Source organism: Peromyscus leucopus, chromosome 9, assembly GCF_004664715.2.
Source record: "Peromyscus leucopus breed LL Stock chromosome 9, UCI_PerLeu_2.1, whole genome shotgun sequence".
In the NCBI taxonomy this organism is placed as follows: Eukaryota; Metazoa; Chordata; class Mammalia; order Rodentia; family Cricetidae; genus Peromyscus; species Peromyscus leucopus.
In genome coordinates this window covers 83,491,441-83,502,790 of record NC_051070.1, presented here as the reverse complement: position 1 = coordinate 83,502,790, position 11,350 = coordinate 83,491,441, and the positions used below count along the sequence as shown (strand labels likewise).

Sequence of the window (11,350 nt, the reverse complement as noted above, 5' to 3'; positions counted from 1 at the left end):
CATCTTGGATACTTCCTAGGGGGGATTCATGGGGTCCTGGCTCACTGGAGTCTTGCTGATAAATTGAGCAATGTGCAGAGAGGGCTTATTATACTATTGGCCTAGCCAAAGTGTCTAGGCCAAAGTCCAGGAATCTGCTTGTCACCAAGATCAACTTTGGCTGTGGTTATCAACCTTGCTAATGCTGTGACAGTCTAAGGTAGAAATCACTCCAGGAAGAGAGAAGCTGCCTGAATGAATAAAGGAAGCTTAGAGATCAGGTTCAGTTCACAATCCTTGAAACCAGAGAAATGAAATGATATGGGATGATAGCACTCTTTTCCCAAGCAACTGTTATCAGATTGTTGTCGAAAAGTTCCCAAGGTCACTCATTTCTCTGTGTGTGTGCCTGTTCTGAGCTGTCCTGCTTCTCATCATAGGGATAACCTGAAACAGTCAGAATTTCCCATGAACATTATGATCTTTTCTTTCCGCTTAGTTGAGGGGAGTGCCAGAACTAAGACTAGTTGCTTGGAGACCTCTGGAGAAGCCCATCTGTATTGTAAAAGTGCCAGCCAAAGAAACCCACCCTGGTCCTGAAACCAGAGCATGTGAAAGGAACAGTGGGGGGAGGGGAGGGGAATCTGTGGTTGGCATGTAAAATGAATAGAGAATTTCTTTAAAAAGAAAAAGAAAAGAAGAGAAAAGAAAAGAAAAGGAACACATCCTGGTCTGAAACCCAAGCCAGTGAAAGAAACACTTTAACCCTGAAACAAGAACCAAAGAAACATACCCTGACCCTGAAACCACAGCCAAAGAATCACACTTTGGCCCTGGAACCAGAGCCAGCCAAAAAAAAAAAAAATACTGTGGCCCTGAAACTAGAGCCAAAAGGCTAAAAAGGGCCAGTAAAAGAAACACACTTTGGCCCTGAAACCAGAGCCAACTTTGCCCCTGACCAACTAAATCAACCAATCCCTGAACAGGAAAACCAACCAATCCCTGAGCAGAAAAGCTTCTTCCTGGAAAAACTCCACCCCTAAGAAGCCCTACATAAGCCTCCCTGCCTGTTCAGTTATCAGTTGTCCTTCTCCACCCTGGCAGAGTCAGCCTCTATCCTGATTCCTCCTTCCTAAATAAATCTCTTTCAAGATTTTGGGTGAAGATCTTCTTTCCCAGGTGAGGGACAGAGTCTCTTTTGGGATATTCCCTTAGGGGAACTGAGCAGAAGAAGAAATGGATACTTCGGCTGGGAAACCTCCTTGGGAAAGGAGCATAAGTAGCAACTTTTTTTTGCCAGAATCTGAACAGATTGCTACATTTCTGCAGTGGGTTCCCCTTTGCAGAGTGAAGCAGAAGAAGTAACATCTTGGGTCTGAGCTGAGAAGAAATGGATATCTCTGCTGGGACTTTCTCTTAGCAGAGGAGAGCAGAAGGAATGGATACCTCTGCTGGGCAGCTCCCTTAAAGGGGGCAGAGCAGAGCTCAGCTGTAATGGCTCTCTCTCAGAGAAGAGAAGGATTGCTACATCCTGTAGGGAGACCATCCCCCACCAGACCCCAGCTTCAGGTATAGCCTGACTTCCCAATAAGTCAGAATACCTTACCCTCCAGAGCTGTAAGTATCCAGGATACCTCCCTTCACTGCTTCAGGTATCACCTGACTTCCCAACAAGTCAGGCAACCTTTCCCTCCGGAGCTGTAACAATTGCACCACCTTCAACAGCAAACATGTTACCTGCCTGGAGGCCAGGATCCATGCAGAAATAAAAAGGAAAGTAACCAGACCTCTGGAATGCTCATAGTAAGAAGAACTATGTTATATGGCAGCCGAACTGAGGTTAGAGAGTACCAGGGTGTGGGGAATTATCAGGTGGCTTCCAAAAAAATTGAAGGCATATTTCTCCCACAAGTTATACGTTCAACATTATCATTCTATTTTATAGATAAGACAACTAGGCCATCCAAGGATGCCTAAAGGCTTATGCTGAGGGTGAGATCAATCTTGCATTGTAAACAGGGGCATTGTGGTGGTTCAAATAAGAATGACCCCTGTAGTAGGACAGGCCCATAGGGACTAGGCAATTGGCTCAAACCAGTTGCCAAGACATGCACACAATGTACTTCCTTATGAGCCATCCTGGAGTCTGCCTGAGGGCCTAGCAACTGTCAATTTCAGAGTTCCTGGTCACTGTCAGAGTTCCTGATCATGCCCAGACAATAAGGGACAAGCACATAATGCCACCAGATTTGGACACAGACTGGGTGCTAGGAGGAAGGTATATAAGGCCTTCCCTGTTGTTAAATCAAGGAGTCTGATATCTGCCTACCATTGACTCCCAGCGTCTGTGTCGTTGATGCCACATCTTCTCACCTTTTCCTTCAAGGGAGCCCTTAGGATCCAGCAACAGATCCCCATAGGCTCATATACCTGAGTGCTTAGTCATCAGAGAGTGGCATCATTTGAGAAGGATTGGGATGTGTGGCCTTGTTGGAGGAAGTGTATCACTGGGGGTTGGGCTTTGAGGTTTCAGAAGCCAGGGGTAGTCCAGTTCTCCCTCATGGCAGATCAGGACATAGCTCTCATCTACTGCTGCAGCTGCATTGGTGCCACCATGATGGTAATGGAGTAAATCTCTGAATCTGTAAATGAGCCCACAATTAAATTCTTTCTTTTATCAGAGTTGCCTTGTCATGGTGTTTTTTCACAGCAACAGTACAGGGACTTAGAGAGGCACCTTTAGCAGAATCTTCTAGCCTAAATTTCTTTGCTTGAGTTCATAGATAAGAGGAGTGCATCTGCTATCTTCTGCCCCAGTTTTGGACACCCTTAATCCATCATAATTATTGGTGTTGTGGCAAGCTGCCACCCACCTGCCACCACTTTCAGGGGATCAAAGAGAGTTTGCAAACCTCCCTTGGGCTACTTCATTGAACTGGACCAGTAGTTCATTCTTCAGTGACAGTTCCCTGGGGATTGGGAAAATAAAGGTAATTATAGCTGTGGTCGTTAGTACCATTTCTAGTACCTTAATGCTGTGCTGGAGAAGACACAGCCTTGCCTGGTGCTCATTCTCTACCTGAAAGGAATCACTGGGCCTCAGTAAACCTCAGAGAACACAAGTGGGTGAGAGTGCCTAGCAGCTCCTGATGCCTTCCTGCACCCCATCTCATTTCAGCTCAGTGAGGGGTGGCAGGATCTGGTTGAAACCAGTGCTCGATCTGTATGTAGCTGGTGACGCTTTCTCTCTCATCCTTCCCCTTGACCATGGAGAAGCTCCTGGAAAGGGCACCTTGGCTTTCAGGGAGGTGAGGACGGTATCATGTGACATTAGCAGTTCCTCCCTTTGACAACCTCTTGTATCCTGGGGAGCTATGTCATCATCCGAGATGTCATCAGTGTTGTGGAGACACCCATGACCCCTAGGGCATTTGTCCAGTGCCTATATGGCTCAACCAAAGACATGCTGTTAAAAAGACAGAGCAGGCTACTAGAGAGAGAGAGCGAACTGAGAGCACAGAGGGACCAGACACACAGAAGGAAGCTGGCATTTGTTCTCATGTAAAACAGCAAGAAATAGATGTTCCAGGGGAATGCACAGTGATTACTGTGCAGGAGATGGGGAGCTTCCTGGAGGAGTTGGACTTGACCTGGGCCTCTCAGGAGTAGGGCTCAGCAGCTCCTCTGGGAAGCAATGAGCCTATCCTTCTCTGAGTTTCTAAAGGGCAGACCCAGAGTTAGGGATTTCTGATGTTTAGTTTGGCAAAGCCAGGAGCTTACAACCTGTTCTGCTGGAGGTATTCTGCTTTCCCTCTGAGTCAGGAAGGAATTGGGGGAACTATTTTAGTATCATCACTGCTTTTCATCCCCACTCCATTTCTTGAGGAATTGTTGCACTAAAAATAAGGAGAGGAAACTGCCCTGGCAAAGCCTGAGGTTCTCATACTTTACATCACAAATCACAACCACTAGCAGGGCAGGAGTCACCAAGCCTTGCTGTCTGCCAGGGAGTCCTAACGTTTCTGAGATCCCGGCGGCGTGGGTGGCACACAGATCTGTAGTGTAGTCTGACAGCTTTTAGAGGCAGTGTATTAGAAAGAGACTGTCCCCTTCCTGACTTCTCTGGGTGTGCTGAGCTGTAAGTGAGGAAGGGTAAGTGAATCTGATGACCAAGTTTTGTCCTGCATGGCTTTTCCATCAATGTGAAGGTCTGAAGCATCCAGGAAGTGACTTGGGCACCCCCACACTCCCTGAGTACTTGTGGATAGTACCAGTTTTCTTCTGGCTCTGACAAAAGAAGACTGAAGGCTCTGAAGCCAAGTTGCATCCTGTGCAACTGTGAATAAACCCAAGGAAGTAGTCTCTTGGGTCACCTTGTGCAGGGAGGCAGAGGAAACCAGCTGACTTCTGAGACACCCTCTACCTATAAAGGAATGGGAGAATTGACAGCCACAGAAGGGGAGAATCAAGTCAGGGCTTTCAGTACCTGCTAGGGCAGAGTCTCATCTGCCAGTCACTTCCTGATCATCCTTCTGTGTGTCAGGTTTTCCTGAGATGAAGCAGTGTGTAGGGCAGGCACGGTCCCTTGGCTTCCAGAATTAGATATTCCTGAGATAGCTGACCTTGGCTAGCATGGACTGTCAGTGTGATACACCATCTAAAAGGACACAGTTCACCTCGTGTCACTCATTTGTTCTGGGATCAAACAAGTACACTTCCTAACCTAATTTCCTAGAAACTTTTATTTCTTGTCTTGATTAGAAATCTTAAGGAAGGGAAGAGCCATTCCCTGGGCTGTTTTTGAAAAGTAAGTCTTCAACTCCCTACAGATAATTAGTGAAAAGAGAGAGAGGATTTATGCCTTTGTAAGGAGGAGGCGCTGAATGACACCCCTGTTTCTATGGGAATACTCTTTGGAAAAGGCAACTGCTGGTTAATTGGGGGGAGAGGTCAGTAGCACATAGGTGAAGGCTGTTGGCAGTGACCCTAACAGTACCTTCCCTGAACATTCTATTTTACCCTGAAGAGCTGCTAGCATTCTCTTTGATGTCACCACCGTTGAGGCAACACCAACTGCCATTTAGGGCATTTGCACAGTGCCTCTGGGATTCACAAAGACATGTTGGTGAGACTGAGAAAGCTACTTGGGAAAGAGAATAGACAGTCTAGAGAAGAGAGAGAGGCAGGAGGAAGCTGACCTTCTGTCTCAGGGTAAAACATCAAGAAATAAATGTTCCAGGTACAGTGACTCTTGTGCAGGGGATAGGGAGCTTCCTGGAGGAGGTAGGCCTTGAGCTGGGCCTTCCAGGAATGGGGCTCAGCAGCTGGGAGACTTTGGGAAACAATGGGTCTATCCTGCTTCTCTAGGTTCCTAAATAGCAGACACAGAGAAGGATTTCTGAGGTTAGTTTGGCAGAGATCCAGGAATGATCAAGTCTGCAGCTACTGTGCTGGGGGAGCTCCTTAATTTCATTCAGAGTGGAAACAGGGCAGCAAGAGGAACAGAATGATAGATGAGGGATCCCTGTCAGATAGGGTATTACTGAACTTCATTCACCCTCAGTAGATTCCTTTATATTCCATGGATATCTAATTATAATAACAGGTAGATTAACTCCCCTGGGTATTCACCAAGGTCCCAACCATTCAGTTGCTCTTGGTCTTAGACACAAGTGGTCAGGGCTTGGTGGTGCTAAGCACTATGGACTCCAGGACTTTCCTGCACCATGTCTGATATGAGCTGAGGTTGTCCTCCAAACCAGTATGGTTGGACAAGCTTATGACTACCAGGGCCTATGAGATTGCAGTAGGTATTGAGGTACATATCTAGCCATTGTGGTGGGGGACAGGGATACAGATTACATGCCCCAGCTTGAGGATAGCTGTCCTGTTCTTTCGGGTTTAATGGGTTCCAAGCATTCTCTCTTCCTCAGGCCTCTACTTGGGACTTAGTGTAAGTATTAAGCTTTAGGGGGAATGGCTTCCCCAACAGAAGTGTTACAACTCTTCCCCAGCAGGCAAGGTTTCCCTAGTGCAAATGTAACAGCACCGCTCTGAGGGGAAGTTTCCCAATGCAAGTGACACAGCTTTATTCTGAAAGGTATCCTGGCAATCAGGAGTCAAGAAATACCACAAAATCACACCACACAACATACCTCACACAATATATTTATTGGGAGAGAAAACCCCAAAAGGGTGGCTCCTCTGCTTGGGTGAGAAGCCACAGGGAATTGAGGAGAAGGCAGGCTATATCTAGAGTTTCTTGAGAGTGGGGAACTTTCCAGTTTGGCCTGGGGTTGGTGGGACTTTTGCAGACTGATCTTGGGGCAAGCTCAGAGATTGGTATGATTCTTTTCCTGACCCTGGTCATAGACTTGGGATTAAGTCAGGGTCAGAGTATTCTTTCCTTGGCTCTGGTCTCAGGGCCTTCATGGTCAAGTTCTTTCCTTGGTTCTTTTACCCTACACTTAGCATTACCTCTCCTGGCCCTGTGCCATTCAACTATGTAATTACACTTGTGTTTATCTATCTCCAGGGACTACTGCAAAGGCATCGTCCCAACTCTCCCCTCACTAAGCAGGATCTGGAAATGAACAAGGTGGAGAAACTGACCATTCAGCTACAGATGATGACCTGTGAGAGGAATGAACTGCTTGGAGTCTTGGACCATTATACCAACAATAACTTGAAAAGCAGGTATTCATTATGCCTAGTTCTCTGTTGACTTTCTTGAAATCACTATGTCAAGCCCAGATTTCCTTAGAGACAGGATGACCTCCATGGTGTCCTCATGCCCAAACTAATTTTCCCAAGTGCATCTGAGAGGCGGAACTTGATGCCCAGGTAGGGATGAGATGGGGACACAGGCTGTTCTGCTTCATTCAAATGAAAAGCAGAGCCTGTGGCCTGAATTACCATCTGGGTATAGGAGAAATAGTGTGTGATTGCTCATCATTTATTTCAAGATGTCTTGACAGGTGTTGGCTTGTGGAAATAGCATTAGCAAAATACCAAAACCATGATTACAACAAAAGAAAGAGCAAATAAATAGCAAAACCTTGAACCATAACAAAGAAAACAAAACAAAACGCAAACAAAACCCACCCACCCCCAAAAAAAAATTAAGGTCAGCAGCATTCTCTTGCCACACATTTATCAGCACAGACCTACAGCCTGTGGCTGGCCTTGGAAACATGGTAGGAAGGCAGTCAGTGATTGGAAAAAGGCTTTTCAAAGCTAGTATAGCCATGCCTCCTACGAGCTTTGTAGGTCAAGTCCTCACAGAGACTAAGGATGAGACATTTTCTAGAACATTGTTTGTGGCACTATGGGAAGCTTTTGATAAATTATCACCCACTGCTGATCCTATAATGTCTTGGTCACTATTTGAATCTTTCAACCTACAAACACTTATGTGCTTACTGGATACACAACAAATCCATAGGCAGCATCTGAGTGCCCAAGAACATCAAAGATGCCTCAGATGTCTTCTATTAAATTCTTTCTCAAGACCAGTCACTTCAGGCCAGGCTGTGAAACTGAAGAATACCCTCAAATTTTACATATGGAGGAAAAAAATGACTAACACAGGAATGAGGGACTTCTGCCACCTCTGTAGTGCATTTTCTTCAGCAACACTGGTGCATGACATGGAGTCAGCTTCAACACTGGACTGGAGAATAAAATATGATGCTTTTGGGTGTGGTCTGTTTAGAAGAGCTAGACATCAACACAGTCTTCCATGACATATTTCCCACCATGTAGGGAGAGCTAGGGAAGTCAGTCAGCTTGCCAAAGCCATCGACATTAAACTGTCAGAAAATGTCTTGTTTACCACATCTCTTCCCTCCATGTTGTAATACCCCTCACAGGGGCCACTTGCTATTGAGTGTCAGACTTCTCAGTAATTCTTGTCTCAGGTTTTCTGTATCTCAAGCTCATTTTTGATGCTTTCTTTTCTTCAGGAGTACTGAGTCAACAGACCCATGGATCTGATGGGGGCTGGATCACCTGGAGGTCAATTGGTGTTTGTCTCCCTGGTGAGTTCACACCTATGAGGCATGTCTTCATCTGAGGAGGCCTTGATATGAGGGTGGAGAGATTCATGGATCCAACGTGTTTGTGGCTTCTTCAGCTTCCTCAGTTCTCTTAAGGGCTGCTCTGTGAGAAGGAAAGGCAATCACTCCCACAAGTAGCCTGGCTGGACCCACACAGGCTAGACAAAACCAGGGCCTATTCACACAGAAGAGGCCAAGGTCAAGAGCCCCAGCAGCATGAGTGTTGGGATGCTGTGGTGGCTCACTTGCCTGTAAGACTTAGTGCTCCTGCTCCAGCAGCTCTGTCTGCAGGAGGCTCTCATCCTGGGCTGTGACATGTTCCAGGTCATGCTGGAGATTTTCTGAGCTAGAGGAGGAAGGCAGTTAGGGAACAGGCCTGGTGGGGACCTGCTGTGTCAGCTGTTGAGCCTGAACCAGCTCTAGCCAGCTGGACAGTCCAGCATGACCTTTCAGCTCAGGTCATTCCCTACATTTCCCAAGGGAGAAGGGTCAGAGTGCAACTAAGCTGGATTTTATTCTCAGCTTTTAAAATCTGCTAGAAGATGAACTGAGCACTACACTGTGCTAGGCAAGAAAATCGACACATTTCTCTGGTTGTCTAAATATATTATTTTGGGAAAAATAACAGTGTAGCAAGGTCTGAGTTACAGTTCAGAACAGATATGCGTGGCCTTGATTAGATACCAGGTGAATGTGAGCAACCTGGGAAAATGAATGCAGTCCCTCTAGGGGAGCCTACACAACACTGCAGTGAAGGATCTGATTATTGTTAAAGAACAGAAACCTGCCTGGTTTCAACTCCTCAAGCACTAAATCTTCTCATACCCAGAAAAATCTTTTCACAGGAAACAGATGTACACTGGAGAGAGCCTGTAATCAGCAGGAGTGTGCTGCATGCATATCTACCCAAAGGTAGGAGCTTCTCTCTAAAGGTGATGTTCTGGAAGGAAAATCAAGTGGCAGGAGCACACACTGTCCTCCACAACTAACCCTCCTCCTGCTAAGTTGAGGCCTGCCATAGGGAGATTTGTGGGGAGACACAGGAGACAAGGTACTGAGAAGATGCCAGAGAGCTCAGAAGAGAATAAGGGGTACACACTCCCCAGAAACACTAAGGATCAAACGTAGTGTTTCCTGGAGAAGTTCTGGTTGACTGAACCAGCAAAATACCCTGAGGTGTTCTTTCCCTGGCTGTGACTGAGAGCCGTCCAGATGGAGACACACACACACACACACACACACACAAAAAAAAAAAAAAAAAAAAAAAAAACCAGAGATCCAGGGAGAGGTAACCCACATGGTTCTAACTGCTCTCCCAGCTTGGGCTCCTACCTCATCTCAGAGATACTGAAGTGATGTTGCAGCTTTTCTGCCAAGTCCCCTTGCTGGGTGACCAGCTCCTTCTGCTTCAGCAGGCCCGTCAGTTTTTCATCTAGGCTTTCCAGCTCCTGTTCATTAGAAGATTGTATTCTCAGGGGAGGTTTGCTCATGCACATGCATACATATAAACACATGAACACACACACACACGTATATGTATGCACACTTACAAGCACACTGTAATGCAGGAACATGTTTAGTTTCCCAGTTAATGCTAATATAAGAGGCAATCAGCAGGGATACTATTGAGAAGATTAACTTTTATTGGAAAAGAGAACAACACAGTGAGCATGAGAGACAGGCAGTTCAGACATTGAAGTGTCTATCCTATATATCTAATGCACAGACAGGTGGACCTCTGGTGTCCTGGCCCATGAGCCAACCCTGCTTAGGAAGTTCCCCAGGCCGTGCAGCATAGGAACGTTCCCCAGCACAGGACTACTGGATGGTGGTGGACCAAACCACTGGTCTTGTTCACTGCTTCCCAGTTGCCCCCAAGGTGAGAAACTTCCTCCAAAGGGGGCTCCCTTTACCACAGCCTGCCTCACTTCACAGCAAATGAGCTCAGAAAACTAGAAAACCAGTGAGCTCAGGAAACTAGAATATCTCCATAGCTAGAATCTAAAAGAAACAATTCCTGCCTGTAAAGTGATGTGTCGGGAATTTGTTTGAGTAACAAATGGCTGACTAAATCAGTGCCAAATGATTTTTATGCATTATTTCATGCTGAACAATATTCCATGGAGGGGCCCAACCATATTGTAGTTTTTCACTCATTGAATGATGGACATCTGGATAGTTTCTACTTTGAGGTACTCTGAGGAATGCTGCTACAAGCCTGATGTCACCTAGCTTCTCCCTGGACACCTACTTCATGTTCTGGATTCACTGGGTCACCTGAGATTGCAGTCATCTTTCTGAATACTTGTGTGTGGCTTCTCACTGTGCTATATCATTTTATACCACCAGCAATGTCTGCGGGTCCTCATTTCTGCCAACCTTCCTTGAGGCTGATTTTAACTCAGAGTAAACAACTTTGAAGAAAAGCAGTTACTGAGTGCTACAGATACAGAACAAGGTGAGCACTTTAGACCCTCAGGAGCCTAAGTGAGGTGCACTGAGATAGCCCCATTCTCACACCACAGCATGGCTAGGGAACTTCTGCTGGATTGAGATGCAGCTGGAAGCACACTGCAAGTCAGAATCTCTCAAGGACTAACATCCAGCCCAAGCTCCAAGGCCAAGGTTAACTGAACCAAGGTTAGATAAAGGGGTAAAGCAAGTGCTAGCAGGCAATGTGGATGAGGACAAAACAGGATACAGAGAAGACACAATGAGCCACCTGACCATTGAGTGTGCAGTTACCATTCACCCAGAGCAGAGAAGGACACAAACCCTCAGCCAGCCTATCCTGCCTCTCAGACACCTTAATATGTCACAGTGGCCTTCTCCTCACCTTCCTGTACCACATTCCTTTGGTTTGCTCCAAGGATTTCTGTGCAGATAAATGTTTTTCCCTATACAAATACCTGAAAACCATTGACTTAGAGTAGTTTTTGTGTCCCTTTGTCCTAGAGAGTTAGGTGGGCATGCAGAAAGATGGGCAGCAGCATAAAATATTTGATGGATACAAAGTGAGTGTGCACGGTACTTTTTCAACAAAGCTGGACTTCATGATCAGTAAAAATGAGTAAGTGAACATATAAATATACAGAAAAACACACACAAGAGTTTACATATCCACACACACACTTGCACACATAAGCACCCAACTCACAAACACACACATAAGCACTTACCCCCATACATACAGAAAACATGGGCACACATACATACATACTTACCCACACATGGTCACATACACACATACAAAGGAATGCTATTGTACAAGGAATAGACAGTATTCACATACAGACAATCACAGGGAGTTTCAC

At 46.0% G+C, this 11,350-nt stretch overlaps 2 long non-coding RNA genes across 2 annotated transcripts; one reads left to right on the top strand and one right to left on the bottom strand.

The window, feature by feature from the left end:
- Window positions 1-6,227: 6,227 nt before the first annotated feature.
- On the top strand, window positions 6,228-9,041 carry LOC119088541. The gene is made up of 3 exons (XR_005092193.1): window positions 6,228-6,675; window positions 7,944-8,018; window positions 8,882-9,041. It is a non-coding gene; the product is annotated as an uncharacterized LOC119088541 (long non-coding RNA).
- Window positions 7,277-9,567, bottom strand: LOC119088542. Its single transcript, XR_005092194.1, has 2 exons — window positions 9,369-9,567; window positions 7,277-8,382 (listed from the first exon to the last, which is right to left on the bottom strand). It is a non-coding gene; the product is annotated as an uncharacterized LOC119088542 (long non-coding RNA).
- Window positions 9,568-11,350: the final 1,783 nt, after the last annotated feature.